Source organism: Mus musculus, chromosome 3 (genome assembly GCF_000001635.26).
Source record: "Mus musculus strain C57BL/6J chromosome 3, GRCm38.p6 C57BL/6J".
Classification (NCBI taxonomy): Eukaryota; Metazoa; Chordata; class Mammalia; order Rodentia; family Muridae; genus Mus; species Mus musculus.
The window spans coordinates 147,999,758-148,019,461 of record NC_000069.6 but is presented as its reverse complement, the minus strand read 5'-3'; the positions used below and the strand labels follow the sequence as shown (position 1 = coordinate 148,019,461).

General features: G+C 41.8%; 1 long non-coding RNA gene across 2 annotated transcripts in view; it reads right to left on the bottom strand.

Annotated features, from left to right (window-relative positions):
- Positions 1–165: 165 nt before the first annotated feature.
- Positions 166–19,704, bottom strand: part of Gm40175 — a 50,949-nt gene continuing 31,410 nt past the window's right edge. For both annotated transcript variants that reach the window (XR_001784030.1, XR_001784031.1), the window contains exon 3: positions 166–408. This is a non-coding gene — a long non-coding RNA (predicted gene, 40175). The remainder of the gene's footprint in view (positions 409–19,704) is intronic.

Below are 19,704 nucleotides of genomic sequence, written 5' to 3'. Positions count from 1 at the left end.
ACAAGGTGTTCTAGCAGGGTCCCTTTTTTCCCCTGGGAATGGGGGCATGAGGTGAAGAAAGTCTACAACAAAGCAGTATTACAGAGCTGGGGATACAAGCTAGGCACTGGCCTTGAGGGAATGAGGGGAGATAGGAAGAGCTGCAGTTAGCCTACTTGCCTTTCTGGTCGAAGTGGCCTGTGGGTTCTCAGAGGCCAGATCAGAGCAATGGTTCAGGTGAGTGAGTCTCTATGATCCACTGGAAATGGTGGCGGCAGGAAGAAGGAAGACTTCAGCAGGTGTGTTCCATTGCACAGGTGAGGCTATGGAATTGGATCTTGAGGAGCAGATGGAGAGGTAGATGGTCTACTCGCTTCTCCAGCAGGAGTAGCCTATGTGTATCCAGGGAGTTCCTGGTGAACTTGGGGGCTGGAATAAATCAATTAGAGAGGTTAGTGGGAGAAGATCTGTGGAATCTACTGGAGATGAGGACAGGGTGGGGGTGGGTAGATGCTGTGGCCAATACACTACTGCAGAGGTAAGGATGAAAGTGGAGGTTGGATTTGGAGACTATGAATCTCTTTATTCTTGAATTGTCACATTAGGAAATTGTTGGTATATTAATTAATAAAACTACGTTTTCCCCTGTCTGAACATATTACAAAATGTTGATAGACTGAGTAAGTGGTGCTGTGCATGGGTGTAAATTAGCAGAGAAAGAAGATCAAGACTGACCTATAAGCTTTCAGTTATAGCAAGGAAAAACAGAATATGTCCTCAGCAGGAATTTCCTGGTGATGGTTTAGCAAGGTGGCCTCTCCACCACCAGCGAACAGAATTCCTCTAACCATGAGTCTAAAATAAACCTTTCTTTTCCTAGATTATTTTTAGGACAGGTCTTTGATCAGGGCCATGAGAAAAGTAAGAAATAAAAAAGGGTATTTCATATAAATCTAGAATACAAGGCTGTGACACACATTGTAGTCTGGCTAGTTCAGGATCATGTAAATCCAAGAGTTCTAATGTGAACTCCAAGCATTGGTCCTCTGGCAAGGAAGACAGCAGTTTGCTGGCATCTGAGAATTTCAAAGACAGAATAAATAAGTAAGTAAGTAAATAAATAAATAAATTCTTGACTGTAGTACCAGTGAGCTAGCTACACCACAAGTAAAAAAAAAAAAAAAAAAAAAAAAAAAAGTCACACACAGCTAAGCATCAAGGTTCAGTTGCTATGGTGAAATGTCTTCGTGGTACAGAGCAGCAGCAATCATCCTGCCCGCGGAAGCTATGGGAGAGATCTATATCACAGGGAGATGAAATGGGAATGTTTCCATCAACCAAAAATATCACAATCACTGGAAGTTTGTGTAATCTAGAGAAGGGGACAGACAATCTCAAATGAGTATTCCTGGGATTCTTGCCAACCCTGAAGAGCAGGTGCTGAGATCCTAAGTCTACATGCACTTCCATGTTGTCCACTGATGCTACACAAGCGTGCCCCGGGGATTCAAGGCATTTTTTTGTGACTAGGAAGCCTAGTCCAAGTGTTTTCTTAATAGAGTAATTACAGCTAAAATTAGTCCCATTTATTCTAACATTAAAATAGAATTGGGAACTAATATCCAGGCCAAATGGCTACAAGTTGAAAAAAACAAAACAAAACAAAACAAAACAAAAAAAACAAAGAAGAAAAAGAAATCAAAGTGAAGTTTAGCAGTGATTAATTGCTACACTAATATAGGATAGGAGAGTGTTTAATTTCACTAAGGCAATGGGATTCTAAATTAATAGATAAACTGAGGCTTATGGTAGGATATGTTACAATATTTTAATAAAGACTATCTCCTTGGCTTAAAAATATCACCCTTACTTTCAGGATAAAGATAGCAGTCTCTGGAGTAGTCTCCTTAGCATCCCCCCTGCCTGAGCCTCTTCTTCCTCTACATAGACATTAGAATGGGCTTTTCACAGGTGAATGGAGCCATGGCCCTCCTATGCTCAGAACCTATCAAAGTCCTAGTTCATTCAAGGTCAGAGTGTGGAGCAGTGAGCTGTACATAGACAGCCTGGTCCCCAGTTGAGCACAGGCCTTGAACCTTCACCCCCACCCCTGGGGACCCAGTAGGGGTGTCTGGTCACACCCCCAGGGCCCCTGGCTCCTGTCACAGCTACAGTCTCCCACGGCTCTCCACCTACCCTTTTCCCTTCGACCCCAAGCCAGGGTCGCCGCCACCCGGCAGTTCTGTGGGGACCTTAGACTGCATTTGGCTTCTCACAGCCTGACGCCCACCCAGCAGTGTGGGCCTAGCCCTGTGGCGGGCTGGAAGTGGGACTCATTTTTTCCCCACATCAGAGTGTGCGCTCTCCAGTGAGGTTCTTTATGACTGTGTCACATACCCTGTGATCTCATCAACTCTTCTTGGCTTTCTTCATTACCTAAGCCATATGTAGGGCATTTCTATGTCTCTAAGCACCCTCCCTCACCTCAGGGCAGTTGCTCTACCCTTTCCCTCTGCCTGATATTCCTCTATATACAGTCTCAAATTCACTTTGTCTCGCTGTTCAGATATCCCTCTATAAAACCACTACTTAGAAGTCAATTTAAGTATTTCATGAAGCTCCAACTGTCATGCTTCCTGGCTTCCTTGTCTGTTTTGCTATCACTCCCTCTGATAACATATACTACCAGATGTGTTCCTTTAGACCTGCTCAAGAAGCTCTGAGTCTATGGGTCCTTTGCCTTAGGGTGACTATAAATCAGATACTATGAATTGAACAATCACTAAAAGCAGATATTTATTCTTACTGTTAATGTGGACAGTCCATGCAGTCCACGGTCAAGGTGTTTGACACTTAAGGCCCAGTTTCTTTGCTCCCTAGGTGGGGCTTCATTACTTCCTCCTCTAGAAAGAAAAGATATTGTGTCCTGTAAAGCCAGAAAGGACTGAATGTTGTCATTTGATAATGAGAGCATAGCCATGAACCAGGAATACAGAACCTCAGATGGCTAAATCATAGGAGTGCTCTGAAATGTCCTCTAGGTAAGTCATGAACTCATGGTAGCTGTGCTTATGTGCACGAAAGCAAGACAGTTTGACATTCTGACACGGCAGAGGGAGGACTTCCAAGACCCTACCCCTAGCTGACACTGGTACACAAGTATGAACATTTCAAAGAATAAATGCCATTGTAAAACTGAAGAAAGAAAAGCTTCTGTCTCTTAATTCTGTGACAGGATATTTCCATCCCCTGTGACTCGGGAGATAGAAGCATGAAAGGCCCCAAGCATTTGCTAAGAGGTAGATGCAGGCTGCTATTTCTGGCCTCTTTTCTTCAGTTCTTCAAAATTACTACTCTGCTTTTCACCTTAAGATTTCTGGCTATTCCTTGTTCTCCCGTGCTTCCTCGGGTTCTACCTTGGTTTTCTTTTATTGTTTAGGCTAAAGGAAAACCTGTTAGTCAGTCTTCTTGACCAGCTCATTCAGTACAATGCCTTCAGTTTTGTTTTGTTTTGTTTCTCCACAGAACTTAGCACACCTGCAAATCCCCAGTAATGAACTATCTTGAGAATTATTGTCTGATGGTTTGTATTTCCCAATAAACCACCAATTCTCTGGGGGGTTGACCTGCTGGCCACTGCCTCCCCAACCACCCCTAAGTTATTGCTACATCTTGGCCTTGTGAAGCCAATATTGACCAGGCAACTGACAGACTTGCATTTTGACAGAGCTGCCACTCACTGAAATTCTTTTCTGTCATCATCCTGAATTCCTTCTCTAAATGTGCTTGGTTCTCCTCATCATTTTTAACTGGAAGAAAGTTCAGATGTTAGTACTGTGAGCATAACAGGGAAATGGATTCTAAGGAAAGTGTCCCTGTACTATAGAGAAGGCTATTACAACAGTGTTGATGGGTCCATTCTCCTGAAGATCAAGTTGCAAATGGATACAGGAAGGTCTAACTGTCACACCCCTATGCACCAGGACCCTAACTGTCACTGGTGGTTTACTTTCTGGGGGCAGAGTCATTGTCTTCAGTTGGCTACGCACTCAAGAGCCTACCAAGCTCCCATGGATAATCCAAATCCAGTGGTCACACAGGTCTCCATGGTCAAACTAAATGGGTCACAAAACCAAACCAAATGTCATGAATCTAGGAAAGGGAATGTTAGGGGTGAGCAGGGGTTGATAGGCATGAGACAGAGACAGGCGAGGGTATGTGTGAGATGAGAGTATTCGGATTACATTGACACACAACGATCCCCACATGCGGCTGCCACACTTCCAGGATTCCTCGCTGTATGACAGCACCTCAAATCTCCCAGAAGCCTTCATCTTACAGGTAAGAAAATTCCACGAGTAAACCTAGAAAGAGTTACTCCTAGGAAAACAGCACCTTACAGAAGCTTGGTCCTTGTGAATTGGTGAGTGGTGAGTGGATTCGAAAGATAAGCCGTTGCTTTATAAGCAAGGTACTTCAGTTCTTCTAACTCAGGCACTGATGGCCCGAGGGCCACTGCTCTTCAGCAGGTATCTAACGAGAGATGTAACTGGATCAAAGATGACATGGTAACCGCAAGATCAGAGCAGGGAGTTGTTCAGTCTTAACGATGCTCTCTAAGCCTCTTGGTTTCTCTTCTTTTCTCTGAGGTGGCATGATGCGGGCAGCTGGACCACAGGAAGCCAACTTTTTTCCATAGCTATTCCTGTACATGATACAGGCTGAGTGTGGATTGTCAACTTCACTAATTAAGCTGTATTCTGGTGTGTTCCTATGGAACTGGAAAACATTCTGCTAAGTGTTGTTTCCAAGACTTTCAACCCTCACAGGATAACCCGATTTCCCCTTTCTCGAAGCAATCAGAAGTTATTGTCTGATCCTGTGGGCTTAAAGCGACATGGAAATAAATTACCACTACCCCTCCTAAGGTGACGATAGCAATCTGTATAACTCACTAAGTACTAGAAGTATACTTTAAAACTTACTAGTTGGTATTAACATTTTCTTTCTTTAATGGGAAAAGCTGCTAAGCAGGCTCCTCATTTGTTGCAAAGCATAGCTTGCAGAAAAACCGCGAACCAGCCAAGCAGGCAGGGATACAGATGGCAGCAGAGAGCAAATGCCGAACCTGTGCCACACCTTACACTCTTCCATAAGTGAGGAACTCACCGTTTTCTTAAGATTGAAAGTAGGAGCTTATGAAGGTTGGGTGTGTGTGTCTGTGTGTCTGTGTGTCTGTGTGTCTGTGTGTTAATTGATGGTTTCTCCTTTAGCCCCATACTCACAAAGCATTGTCTCCTCTCACACTGTCCAGCAGCAGGCCGGATGAACATAATTCCCCAACTCAACTTTATATCCCTAATAGTACTGAGGCCTCTTCCAGTGTGCTAACGGAGAGATTAACTGCTCTGATAGATCGGGCCTAGGCAAAGGCATTCCCCTTCCTCCTGGTTCATCTCTAAGCTGCTCCTCTTTACATCCATGCTATCACAAATGGGCTGAAAAAGCCACAAAGAGTCGGTGTCTCTGCCCTTGCAGAGGGGCTGCGGCAGAGCAGGCCATTTCAAAGCCTTTATGTGGTGCCTTCTGAGCCGGACTGAATAGCTCTCAGTTGAAATTGCCAATGGATAAAAGCTCTCTTTAGAAATGGCTCTTCGATGAAAAGTTTTGGAATTCTTAGGATTATAGCCCTTCAGCCATACCCCATTATATCTCCTCTGTGACTTTGAACTACGGGGAGGGATGGAAATGTGACCATCCTGAAAGACGGCAAGGGACGGAATTTTGTTCTGGAGGGGAATGATAAGAGTATCTTTGCAAAGAAAAGGTCTACTTTTCTGTTTTGTTTTTGTTTTGTTTTCCCCAACAGAAGTCTCTGTAAAAACGGGGAGAAGGTAGAGACAGAAATGCTGTTGGTGGCTTCCTAGAATGGCAGCTTCACCAAGCTGCAAGTAGAGAAATCTCCAGTATCACACATGAGAAAGCCTCAGGTGAGGCTCATGGTTAGAAGATCATTAGCACCAGCAGTTAAAGCGTGCCACGTGCCTCACAATGTAATTGTAACATCTTTTTGTCTAGTTGTGGCTCTTTCCTCTACATTTTCTTGCCATTCATCATTTTAGGAAGCCCATCTTTTCATTCAGTCTTTAGAGATTTTAATAGTCCTTAATTTAGTTATTGTCACATCATCACTGCAAGGAGATTCACTAATAGTGTCATCAGAGGGGCAGGGGGAGGCATAGGGGCTGGGTAAGAGGTTAAGTAATCTATCCAGATTCACGGTCACCAGTAACGTGGGCCAGAGAGGGGATTTTTCCACCTCTGATTTGACCTTTGATGAACCCAAGGTCTGGGCAGCTGCCTCAGTTTCACAATTTCGCCTGGAGTGGTTTCTGTTGTTCTCATTTGTCTGTCTTGTTTTCTTCATATTCTAGTTGGGAAAGACTCTTTGTGAAGCCTGGAGAACTACCTCTGGAGCTGACGCTTATCAGACAGGACATTCGTGGCAACTAGAAACGACAGCTGAAGGTACAGACATTGCAGGAAAAAAAAAAAAGCAAAGGTTTCTCTTCAGTGTGAATCTCTCACACCTGCTTGTTTTGTGCAAGATACATCCCTGTCTTAAACTCGCATTATAGGAAAAGTATGCACATCTGAATTCCTGGAGTTAAAGGTGCCTTATAAGAACGGCTCCACAGTGTTATAAATATTATTAGTAGATCAATCTTTTTTTAAAGAAATAGTAGTTAAGCTTTCCCAGAAGTATTTCTTCTTTCTGCACTGAAGCCCTATTTTAAATTCAAATTGGAAATTTCCCTCCTTAAAAAAAAAAATCGTTGCTCTACTCAGAAAGGTATCACCTAAGTTCTTGCTAACTTCCCAACTCTCCTACCCTACTGGCTTTCAAAATAACTCCTGTGGAGGGTTAAGAAAAATTGGAATTCAACCTACTCCAGAACAACACAAAATTGTTTGGATAAAACGTAAATAAATTTACCTTTCATCTAAAGGTTAAGTGTGAGGAAAGTACTTGAGCCTGGGATAGGAAAGTGGATAAAACTAATTTAATTTCATCTCCACTGTGCATATGGGCTTTAGGTGGGAAAACTAGCCATGAGCGTCAAAGGAAGAGAGTATTGCAAAATGTTTATTGCAGAAAACACAGTGCTCCTTAAGTAAAGAGGATGTGCTCTGAGAATTTCCAGGCAGCAAAATCAGGAAGTGGGTCCTTGGATTTGATACACTAAGTCCATTCCTGAATGACAGATGTCCATAGGGAAGTGAGCTATATCCCGAGGGAATGTGTATTGCTTGACATAAGTATGGCCATGCTAAGGACCCCAGTACCTTAGACGCATGGGAAACGGAAAGGCCTGCTGCAGTCCAAGCTCAGGTAAATGGCATAGCCTTCTCCTGGTCCATGTGTTTGCTGAAAATGACGGGTGAGGCTTTCTCCCCTCAGATGGTTACAGCCAGAAGACCGCTCGCCTGCAGAGACTGCTCCTCCTGAGATTAGCTGGACTTGCCTCCGTGTTCAAGTGTAAACCATAAACTCCACCTCCTTGTTCAGCTGTATGCACTAACATACTTCCCCTGTATATCATGAGAAACCGAACTTTCATGTCGCTGCAGCTTCTGTACCCAAGAGCTCAGACCACTCAAACCCAAATGTTCTGTGGCCATGTGTGTCGTAGTTATGTTTCTATTGTCATGAGAAAAAAAAAATACTATGACCAAGGCAGCTTATAAAAGAAAGCATTTCATTGTGGGGGGAGGGGCTCACACTTTCAATGGGTTAAAGTCTACAACCATCATGTTCAGGAGCATAGCAGGCAGGCAGGCAGGCAGGCCTGATGCTACAGCAGTAGTCATGCGCTAACATCTGGTCAAGACAAGGCAAAAGAAGAGCTAACTGGGAATGCAGTGAGTTTTGGAAACCTCAAAGTCCATACCTCGTGACATCCCTCCTTCCACAAGGCTACACTTCCGAACCCATCCCAAAGAGTTCCAACAACTAAAGACCCAGTATTCAAATACATGAGCCAATGGGGCCATTCTCCTTCAGACCACCACACTATGTCTGTCTTTTCTTCATTACCTTGTGGTCCTAGTCAGACTTCTAGGACCCAAGCCATGCAATGATGCAGCAGTTCTCCCAGAAACTTTTAAAATTCTTTCCAAGACACTTTGCCAAGACAACTGAGGCATATCCACCTTTTATTGTAAGCCATCATTTTTATCCAAACTTCAAGAAGCTATCCAAGCAGTACATTAGCAGTGGCTCCAGTGGTCCTTGCCAGGACATTAAATCCAGAGTAACAGAAACTTGCCTTCATATCAATATATCTTCCTTGTCTAGCTTTACAATCCACCCATTAGCCCAGAACCCCTAAGATCATTGTCACACGTATTATTCAGTGCTACTGAACATATTAGCCCTTTTAATGTAAAAGTCCTGTTTCCATAGCATGGGCTGACTTTCCCAGTAGAGCAGGTCCAGGCTTTGTCTTTGGCTGTTGATCTAAAGGTCAGGCTTATGGTAGATCTGGACTGACCTTGAGCATCATTTTGCAGTGCATGTCAAAAGGAGCAGAAGCAGGGTCACTAGGAGAGAGGAAGTGATGACCCTACAGCTGATGAGGAAGCTATGATCCTACAGCTGATAAGGCATGCACACCAATGCAAAGACACAAGGGCTCAAGATTTCCAATTGAACTGAACAAATGGCTCAGGATCTTTAGGAGGATTGTAGCTACTGCTTCTATTCTCCATTTGTAACCAAATTCTGGCTGCATCATTCAGAATACCTCACTAACCCTGGAGATACTGCCGTGCTCTTTTGCTTTTAATGGTATGCTTCAGTGATGATACAACATTAGCTCCAGTTTGCCGTTGTCTTCCTGCACACACACACACACACACACACACACACACACACACACACTCACAAAGAAACTGAGGTCTCTGTAAATTTGATAAGCTCACTTCAACTGTAGCTCTGAGCCCCATGAGTCTTACTAATCTCTGATGGCCACAAGCCTGAGATTCTCACCACTCATTCATCAAGGACAACTGGAATTGTTTTTCCATATAGCAAGGGAAAAAAATCTAATTCTAGGATCCAAGTTAAGAATTTGCCTCCCTGGGTGACTACATTTGTAGTTTTCACTGTGCCTTCGAAAGCAGGTACAAGTCCCAAGCGTTTATTTGGGACAGTGAATCAGAAAGCACTGTGTTGGATCAGTGGAGAAATGCCCACAGAGAAGGTAGAAGGCCCAGTTAAAACAGAGATGTCAAGGGGCCCATGCTCAACCTCACTGAGCAGCACTGCAACTCTATGGTTCATGAGACTAAATTTTCTCACCTTAAGCTTGGGCAAGCAGGAGTGTTTAGCCATGTCCTCAGTGTCCATAAGGCACTGGGTTTGAATGTCCTTGCCACAGTGGTGATGAGTTCCCTTGCACTTTGCCTTATTACCCAACAGTGGTTACTCTTTTGGTATGCACAGAGACAAAGAAAGTAATATTGTCTAGGAAAGCCCTTAAGTAAAGAGTAGTAGGTTCCCACAACCTGAAATGGCAGCCAGTAAACATAGGAATAATTTCCAGGAGCATGTAACAGGGAACTGAGATTACCTATTTGTGTTTCTTTTTATCATAACATCTCAGGGCTTCATTCAAATCTACATTGTGCTTAACCTTAACTGCTCATCAAGCCTTCTGCCCGCAGGGTTTTCTCCCAGTTGCGATCTCCTCCACTTCTCATCCTTTACCCACATGGCCCCTGCACACACAGGAAACCCACTGCCTTTTCTTGACACAAGGATGTCCTCTCCAGTCCTCAACTGCAGGTCATTTCCCTACATCTTCCCTAAGTTTAGGACTCAGTTCAAGCAGATATGGAGAGCTTCGGGTATGACTGGGGCCTTGCTTTGGGCAGATGAGTGGGATACTGATGGAAAAGAAAGGGTTAAGAGAGTAACATTTGGGCTGACTCAACAGAATGGAAGTGGATTAAGGAAGAAACTGTGGAAAAGAGTCCCATGGCGAGAGAGATGGTAATAACCAAGCTAGGCATCATCTAAGTAAGGTTGAGCATGGTTAGATTCTCCACGCAGAGATTGGAGGATGTTAGGAAGCTTGGGTAGACAGGTTGGGAGAACTAGATTTTGCAGGACCTTGAAGGTTGCAAACTGGAATCTTGACTGTATGGCACAAGAAAGAATATTTTAATAAGTGAAGAATTTAACCATATCAATATTTTAGAACTGTCTAATAATGAATCCAAAGAGTTGAACAGAGATGTTTATCAAGATACTATTGTTATGGTTCCTAGAACTACAGTACTTTCACAATACTTCAAATGTATGACATTACTGTTGCCTGTTTCTTTGTTCTTACACTATATAAAGTACTATTTTCCTGAACAGAAGTGTAGGATAGGGTTGCACTTAGTGATCTTCATGGTTCCCTCCGCAGGGAATGATATATAATGGGGGGGAAATTAGAATAGAACTCAACATAGTTATTATTTCTTACTATTATTCAACTTTAGTTTAACAACTTACTGTTTTCTTAACCTAGGGTTTCTCTCTTGAGAATATGAAGACCACCATCATACTATATAATTAGTTTTTTTTAAAAAAAGCAAATGTATGAATTCTTAGTAGACTGAAAATTTTATATCATGAGACTCAACTTCTGTGGTGAAGTGAGTATATGGCAGGTGCTGCTGACTTTTGAGAGTAATTGGAGTCAATAGAAAAAAATGTAAGCTGGTCCGAGGGGATCATTTATTCAGAACATGCCATGCTTTGCTGTAATTCCTTAACTGAATTGCTCACATTTAATTTTTGATACATAAAATTTTTAACTAGTCCAGTCCATATGCAGAACTGCATAGGAATCACTAGGTGCTTTCGGTTATTCAATGAACATTTGCTATGTGCTGTGTTTGGCATTGGTCCAGTATCAAGAGCAAAGCTCAATGAGACAGCAGAGGTGTGTCCCACAAGAGTGTGCATGCATGTATCTACCTCCCTGTGTGACAGCCATTGTAGAATCTGAAACTTTACATTGCATCCTATTTTAGAAGTCAACATTCAAATCAAACAGGGATTGAAGGTTCTTTACTATATCTCTTTCCAAAAATTATGTAACCTAAAATGAGGGAAATAAAATTATACTTTATCAGTGAATGAGTTTGGGGATGGGGTGGGGATAAACAAAGGACCCATGGGAACAGAATGATGAATGGGGTGATATTAAGAGTTCTGGCAGAAAACACAGGTCACATTAAACACAGAAAGGGAGATTCATTCAGGTGCATAAAAATGTGGCATCTCTATTCACAGGAACTACCCCCTGTATTTGTTCTATTACAGAGCTATTAACTTCCAAGAAAACAAAAATTAAATTCTCAGGCTGCAAGGAGCTTATGAAATTAATTATGAAGATGTGTGTGGAAAAGGGTTCTGTTGCATAGGTCTGTGAGCATAATAAAGGAAATAAACAGAATAGAAAATGCACCTCCATTGGAGAGCTGCAAAAGACTTACAATAGGAAATATTCTGATATTACAGAGAAGTATATATATATATATATATATATGACTATTTTTTAAAATTGTGTTTCAATCCTTTCCCATAATTCCATGGCCATTTCCCACAGGACAATTTCCATATGGGATTTGTGAGTGGGGTGGAGAAATTTTGGGTACAATGATCCCACAGGATTCTTCATTACAGTTAAATGAAAATGGACCCTTGAATAAAGCTTTTTCTTGAACACATAAAATCCCAAATGTGCAATACAAAGTGGTTTAAGCGGTTCTTGGTGATTTCTGCCGTGAGCTCTAATCTCAGATCATTCACGGTGACATCTAAATGTTGATTTTGAGAATTTGTCTCCCTTCTCCATCCTCCCCTCTTCCCCTACTGCACTTCCACTCCCCCCTCTTTATTCTCTTGCCAGAAAGATAGATCAACTCATCATGAACAATGCAGGAAGCAGCAGTTGAAAGTAATAACATAAAAAAGAAAAGCATAAAAAAAAACAGAAATTGAAATACAAAGATGAATGTTTATAATATAGTTCAGGGCAGGGGGTAATCCAGGCAGACTCAACCAGGCACAGGGCAATGAGAATAACTTTATTGAAGTCTTCAAAAAGTCTTTGGGGTCTTTAACACAAAGACATCACCAGAGGCTCCAATATGTGACACGTCATGATGCTAAAATTGAGTCTTACGCTAGTACACCAGAAGTTATTAAAAAACAAGATACTGAGCCTAGGGAGATAACTTACTCCATACCAGAGCTGAGGTTGTCCTCTGGCTTCTTTAGGCACATGTGCACATGTACACACACATACACATGCACCCACACACGCACAAACACAAACACATTCACAGACAAAATAAAAGTACAAACAACAACAAAACCTAAGACACCCGATCAACGATGCCATGTTACAATGCTGACAAGCACATAAGGTCCTTATTTTTTATTACAAAAGAAGAAAATGGGGCAAAAGACACTGGACAAACATATAGGATAATCTGTAGCTATAGACAATGTCAATTCTGCAAGTGCTTCCTAAGGATTTACGGTTCATAATTCTGTGTGGATGATCAAAACCTTACTAGCCTGACTTACTAGCGTCCAAACATTCCCTCATGCAGACGTCAAGATAAGCAGAAATGCCTCAAGGTTTAAGGACAGTCTCCAGCCCTTAGATCAAATACCACATGAGACCTTTAATGTCATTACAAAGCAAAGGAGTCTAAGTTTGTAAGTTCCCATCTGAAACACCCCAACACAGTGAAGTACGTGCCAATTGATTTATCCCTCTGGAAGAATGAAAGGTTGGGTTGGACCTGGGGAGACTTTAACTTCTCATCCTTGAGAATCTTCCAGAGCTTCAAACCTGAAGTTTGATGTGCAACCTACTGGTTTAAAGGGACCTACATATTCGTACTAGAGAGTCTGACATGGTGGGTGGGTACATCAGACATCAGAGAGAGCAATTTAGTCAGCAAGACACTGGACCCTCTGTTCTAATCATAAAAAAGATGAACGTTCCAAGAGCTACCATGAGGATTGTCACAGGCACGGAGGAAATGTACGTCATCCGGCTGGGACTTTACCCTGTGAGCCTCAGCCTTAGAAAACTCTCAGTCATTGCTGAGAATGTAGCACACCAGTTTCCTACATATTCAAGACGTATATTCTGCTGTAATGAAATTACTGTAATACTGTCGAATACAGGTCTGAGTTCCAGGGTGGTGATGTTATTCATCTTGATTTAGTTAATCCTCCCCAGAAAGCCAGTCCAACAAGGCAGGGATGTGTATGTTTCCTGAAGCAGTTTGTCCAGCTAGGGATCTACCACATATAACATGTTGCTCTTCGGAGGAGTGAGAGACAGCTCCGCAGGGCGACCTGCAGCAGCTGGAGGAGGAGCCTTTTCAAAGCGCAATGCTCCAGCTGTCACTGACTCTGCTGAAGCAAAGAATTTCATGATGAGACAGCATGCAGCAGAGTTGGAGTATATTGAGAGGAGAATTTTTTTTTTAATGTGGATTCAAGCCTCAGCCCTGGCATTATCAGAGAGGTGCTCAGAAAGTGTATACAGATTGTGAGTGTGGGCTCTCCAGAAAGTCTTCTTTCGGGTCTCCACAAAAGCCATTTATGCCACCTTGGGAGCTTTTCAAGTTACTTTGTTTAAAGGGATGACAGCTTTTTTTTTATTAATTTTTTTTTAAAATTGTATTATTTTATATTATGTTTGCTAAATAGAATCATAGAATAAATTTTCAGGTTCCCTGAACAGGAACATCAGTTGATAAAACCATATATCTTAAATATCCAAGGAATTTTCATTCCATGTTTTGACTGTAGACAAATTAGTTTAGCGTCTAATTTGTATGGTTGTTTAAAACATTCGGACTTACAGCTGGGAAAGCAGAGAGTTTAAACTCACAGGTCTAACTAAGCAAGGTTTATTATTGTTTTAACATTCTCATGACATGTCTCTATGTAAAAGGACTGTTGTCTCCAGGGAGGCAATATTCCTAGAAACTTTTGTGGATTTTTCTGTTTTTCTCTCCTCTCATCTGGTTAAAGATTTTAAGCAGATTCCAGGGTTGGGGGTTCCTCTCCCTACCTGTCTGCCTTTAATTTTCTTGTGTCTCTCTGTCCTGCCTCATCTCCAGACTTTGGTAGGTTGATGGAGCTCATTGCATGATACTTGGGAATGAAGGCATGGAGTGTGTGGGTAAGGACAAAAACAAGAAGCCAGCCTTGCTTCCACCTAGGAATCTTCCACCTCGTACTTCAAGGGCTGATCACTATTTTAAGCACTCCCCTGCAGTGTTTCACTTTAATGAGAAACAGAAGTCTCAAGTAACTGGCTCGTTTTATAAATTTAAGAAAAAATATTTTTCACATGTATAGTGTATAGTTAATAAGGAAAAGAGTAAGTGTCCAGGACTATGTTTTTATAAGTGAGAGTCAGGTTAGAGAGGCACTGTGTGAGGAGATTTTTTTTTTCTTTTGGCAATTCAGGCATTTGTCATAGGCACATTGGTAGAAAACTAGCCCCCTGATGGTTTCACCTAATACTATTTTAGAAGAAAGATTAACCATGGACTTGTTAATTTGCTGAAAAGTTGAACATAGTATTATGCCAACTTTCCTGGAGTCTTGGTACTTTCAGATCAAGCATCCGCAGCAGACTCACAGTTAAAGGCCCTACAGAGTTGGCCGTTCCCAGCACAGGACCCATGCCACTCATTCAAAGCTCTCAGTGATAACAGCCAGTGACAGCTACCTCAGTCAAAAACGGGAGCTGAGCCAACATGGGTAAGGTGAAAGGGGACAATGTGAAGCAATTTTTATATCTGGGGAGGGAAAGCCAGTCTATTTAATAGTAACTACGTGTGGAGCAATATCTGAAGCCCTTCCTGAATGTTAACCCCCTTGGTCTCTAAAACCACCTTTCTGAGGAGCTGGTGATCCTTGTCTGTTTATATTCTATTTGTCTGTCTGTTTTTGCCTTCCCTGCCTGAGGAAGCCGAGGCTCAGAGAGGTCTGGGGCTTTTCTAAAATCAATCAGGCTATGATGGGCAGACAGGTTTAACTGCCACCATGACGATTCTGGTCCTTGCCTCTTTCTTTCTACACCTGTATGCCTTTTGTTATTTTTAATTATTCAAGTTTGTTGGGTTTTGTTGTTGGTTTGGTTTGGTTTCTGATTGTGTGCACAGAGATGCACATGCAAACACCTAATGAGGCCAGTAGAGGGCATCAGATCCCCCTGCACTGGAGTTACAAGGCGTTATGATCTGCCTAATGGTAGTACTGGGCATAGAGCTTAGATCCTCTGTAAGAGCTATCAGCACTTTCAACCACTGAGCCATTTCTCCAGTCCCTACATGCAATTTCTAAGACATCCATAGACGAACCAATCCCTGAGCATATCATTCTATAAAACAGGTACTAAATGTACACATTTATCAGATCTTCAGGCTAAGCATTGGGCTTACAAGCAGGGTCTCACTAGGCAACTTTGGCTGCCTCGGAACCAGCTCTGTAGTCCAGGTTAGACTCAAAGGCAGAAAGATCCTCCTGCCTCTGCCTCCCAAGGGCTGGCATTAAAGCTGTGGCACCGTGCCCAGCTCTGAAGCCCCATGCAGGATAATCATGCACGTTCATGATTTTTTCTTTCTTTAGAAATGAATTATGTCAAAATGAATCTTTTGGCCAAAACAATTCTACAAACCCAGAATCGTTTGGAACAAAAGTATATACAATTAATTCTTAAGAAATTACAAGAGGAAAAAGTATCTTAAATTTTCAAAGTCTTCACCATCATTTTCTTAGACTAAAAGTCAGTGCACTGCTAGCAGGCTAATCGCATGTCAGTCAGTATGGGGCTTCTTTAAGAACTAGTGCTGTTTGTTCTAAGAAAAGTATTGGGTATACAACTGGGAAATCCTTTTAATCACAAAACACTGTATTAACTAAAAGTATTCCAAGAAATAATCACGTTAATAATGATAGAAAAATATCTGGTTATTAAAAATAACATAAAAATTGTTCTTTATTTTGGCAAGAGTTTCAAAATCATCAATTATGTTTCAAATTTGCTGTAAATTGTGAAACTCCCTTGGAAGAGGTTTATCTGCGCTATTACATAATTCCTGCAAATGGGAAGCCACCTTTCTCTATCCACTGCGCTTTCATAAAACAGGCAAATATACATCTCAATGGCAGATTAAGGCTTTTTTTTGTAGCTAAGCCTAATTAAAATGGCAACATTCCAATGGTTTCTTTACCAGGGAGCAAGGACATTGGTAAGGGATAAAAAGATACCCAGCATTTTGATGTGTTTGCTTCCAGTGTTTAAATGTGGCAACAGAAAACAGTTACTGGCCCGGCCATGAGCAACATTTGAACTAGTTGCTTAGAGAGAGGCCAGGAAGTCAAGATGGTTAAACACATTCTGACAGTAGATTGTTGGGTATGCCGTTTTGCCATTTTTCTGCAACACAGACATTTTGCAAATTGGATCCTAGCATTTTATAGTCCCCTCCTGAAATTATTTTGCACACAAGAAGTTCTACAGTCAAGGAGCTGGTTGACCTTTAATAAACCCAGCCTTTCCCTACAGAGGGGACCGTGGACTTCTTGCTTTTCTTTTTCCTTTCTAGTCCCACCTGTACTCACCTGTTACTGAAAGAGGACCACATTCCTGGTGAATGCTGTCCCTTGTCATGTCACAAGTTGGCTTTATCCTTCTGGGCACGTGGTGCCAAAGACTACTGACTAGGTGGCTGATTAAAAAGCACGCAAACTTCATTTGGAGCCTGGGAAGTCTCAAATGAAGGTATGAAAGGGCTGGTGCCTGGTGAAGACCAGCCCCTGATTCCGGGGATGACGTCTTATTGCTAATATAATAAGAGCAGACCAGGAATGCTGTCTTGAGTGTCAAGGGAAGCCAAAGCCACAGAGAGCATTCAAGAAGGCAACTGTTAATTCATTTCTTCTCTTATTTGGTTAAGACTTCGCCTCAGCCCCTTCATAGGAGTTCAGTCCCAGTGCAGTAATTTGGGGGTGGGGAGGTGTCCTTAGATCACAGAGATTATCCATCACTCACAAATGTCTCAAGGCCCATTTTATATCCTAGCCTTACTTTACACACATTGACATGCTTACTCTGTGCCTGAAGCTGCTAATCCAAATCTCAAAACAGGGTTATAGCAGGCAAGCAAGTAGGACCTTGCTGGCCACTGAGAGAAAACACACCTGGCCTGTTTATGCTGATTTCTGAGAACGCCTGCCTCCCATGGATCCAATAATTTATTGAAGACATTTTGTGATTGGAAACCATGCGATCTCCCAGTTGAATTTGTATCTGTCTTAACACCTAGAAGAGAGGAAGCAAACGAGGAAGGGTTTCTGCATCTGATCAAAGCGCTCCAGTTTCCTTGACCTCATTTTCACCCTGCCTCACTAAACTTTTAGAATTATACCAGTTGAAAATTTCACATTTATCTTGAACTTTTCTCTTTCTATTTTAGTCTGGGTCCAGGTGGGATTGATTGGGCAGCAGTTTCGCCAACAGTGAGTTCCAAGTATACAAATAAATGCCATGCATGGAGCAGACATTTTAACATCATCACCTTGATCTGGGCACATGCTACAACATTTAACATTAACATACCACAACTGGGAACCTATTTTCATTACGTTTATTTCATTGTCATATTTTCCTTTTAGGAGATTGAGTTGGGATGGAGGGAGGCAGGTGACTTAGTCAACTTGGTGCACAGTTTCTTTCAGCTTCATAGTTTTAAAGTGCTAAGGCTTTTACAACCAGCAGGGGAATCCACAGGTACTACAGGGGTGAGGGTCAGTTTCCCTGGGAACAAACTTTTCAAGTAGATACACTGCCTTTAGCAAAAATACTTCAAGCAGCAGATTTCATCTTTCTCAGGTTGCAGCGTTCTCCTGGGTGTGACACGTGGTGGACACACGTTACAGTGGGGGGTTGGGAATGGGTCTTTCACACTAACTTGTGTCTTTTGTCCTAAACTAATAAAACCCCGTTTTCACATAGAGATAATGAATATGTTCTCACTGTAGTCCCTTCTCCATGCTTGCAGAAAAATTCTATTCTGTTTAGCAACCTTTCAAATGGATGTACTACATATTTATTATATATTTTGTTAACATCTTTTTAAATAATGTTGAGTAAATAATTAAACACTCTGGGTATGGTAGCCTATGCCTTTAGTCCCAGCACTCGGTAGACAAAGGCAGGCAGATCCACATGAGTTCAAGGTCATCCTGGTTTACAAAAGGAGTTCCAGGGCAGCCAGAGCTACACAGGAAAAACCATGCATCAAAAAAAAATCAAAAAAGAAAAAATAATAATTAAGCAGTTGCTACTTGAAATTTATCAATAAATGATATTTTGATGCGTTTTTTAAAAGATTTATTTATTCATGTATGTGAGTGTTCTGTCTTCCAGTCTGTATGACAGAAGAGGGCATAAAATCTCATTACAGATGTTTGTGAGCAATCATGCAGTTGATAGGAATTGAACTCAGGACCTCTGGGAGAATAATTAGTGCTCTTAACCACTAAGTCATGTTTCTAGCCCCACTGATGTATCTCTAATAGTTAAAATAATCTGAATTATTTTTATATAACTACAAATTTATATTCATTTGGTAAGAAAAAAATCTGTAGAAGAAATGTATTTACTAATATTACTCATTGCAGGAAAATAATCTTGGTAGCAAGTTATCATTAAATTTATTCAAATATTTAAAATTTTAAAATTTCAAATCATAATTTTTAAATTTTAATTTAAGCTAATGTTTTCTTTGCTTTACATTCATGTATAGTTTATCAGTTTTGTATGAAATTAGAATACATTAGAGTTTGTGGTTTTGCTATTCATATGCCAAAGTGTGGTTATTTGTTGGTTTAGATTCATCAGTCAGGGGTTTGACGTAAAGAACTGGCATTATACCAATGCACTGAAACCTTTCTTATGTCCTCTTTTAAACAACATTTCTAAGGCAGCGATGGTTTAAGTTATCCTTGGATACTTATGCATCTAGGGCTAGCATGGGCTACATGAGAGGTGGGAGCTGTAGGCAGTCTCATAAGCTGTCCAGTCACAAGCAAAGAAGAGAAACACAAAAGTCGGAACTAGGCGTGTGGTGGCTGTGGTGTGATCCTGCTTCTAGGAGACCAGTAGCCTGCCATCACCAGAAGAGCTTGCGGGGCCTCTGGGTTTTGCTTTTTGCTTGAGTGTCTTGGGTGTCATGGCTCTCCTCTGAGGTAAATAATGAGAAAGTTGTATTGGTTAATTGTCATGTGCTATTTAAGTTTGTTGAAAGCAGACCCTGGGAATAAGGAGACCCTCCCTTGTCTCTGACACGCATGTTTATGCCAAGAATTCCCTGTCTCATGTCAGGCTGGCCCCTGACCCTGTGTCAGGGAGAAAGAAAAATGGCAAATCAGCCCAAGATTCAAAACACGATGCTCTTGAAAACATTAGGAGACGTCCTTCCCTGCAGAAATACTATTGGTTATCCCGTGGTATCAGCATTGCCGTGGGAATGGAAGCACACACCCCATCCAGGACAGACTGCTCTGCCCGGCCCACAGCTTTGGACAGGTCAGGAGGCGGTACCATTTGCTTCATC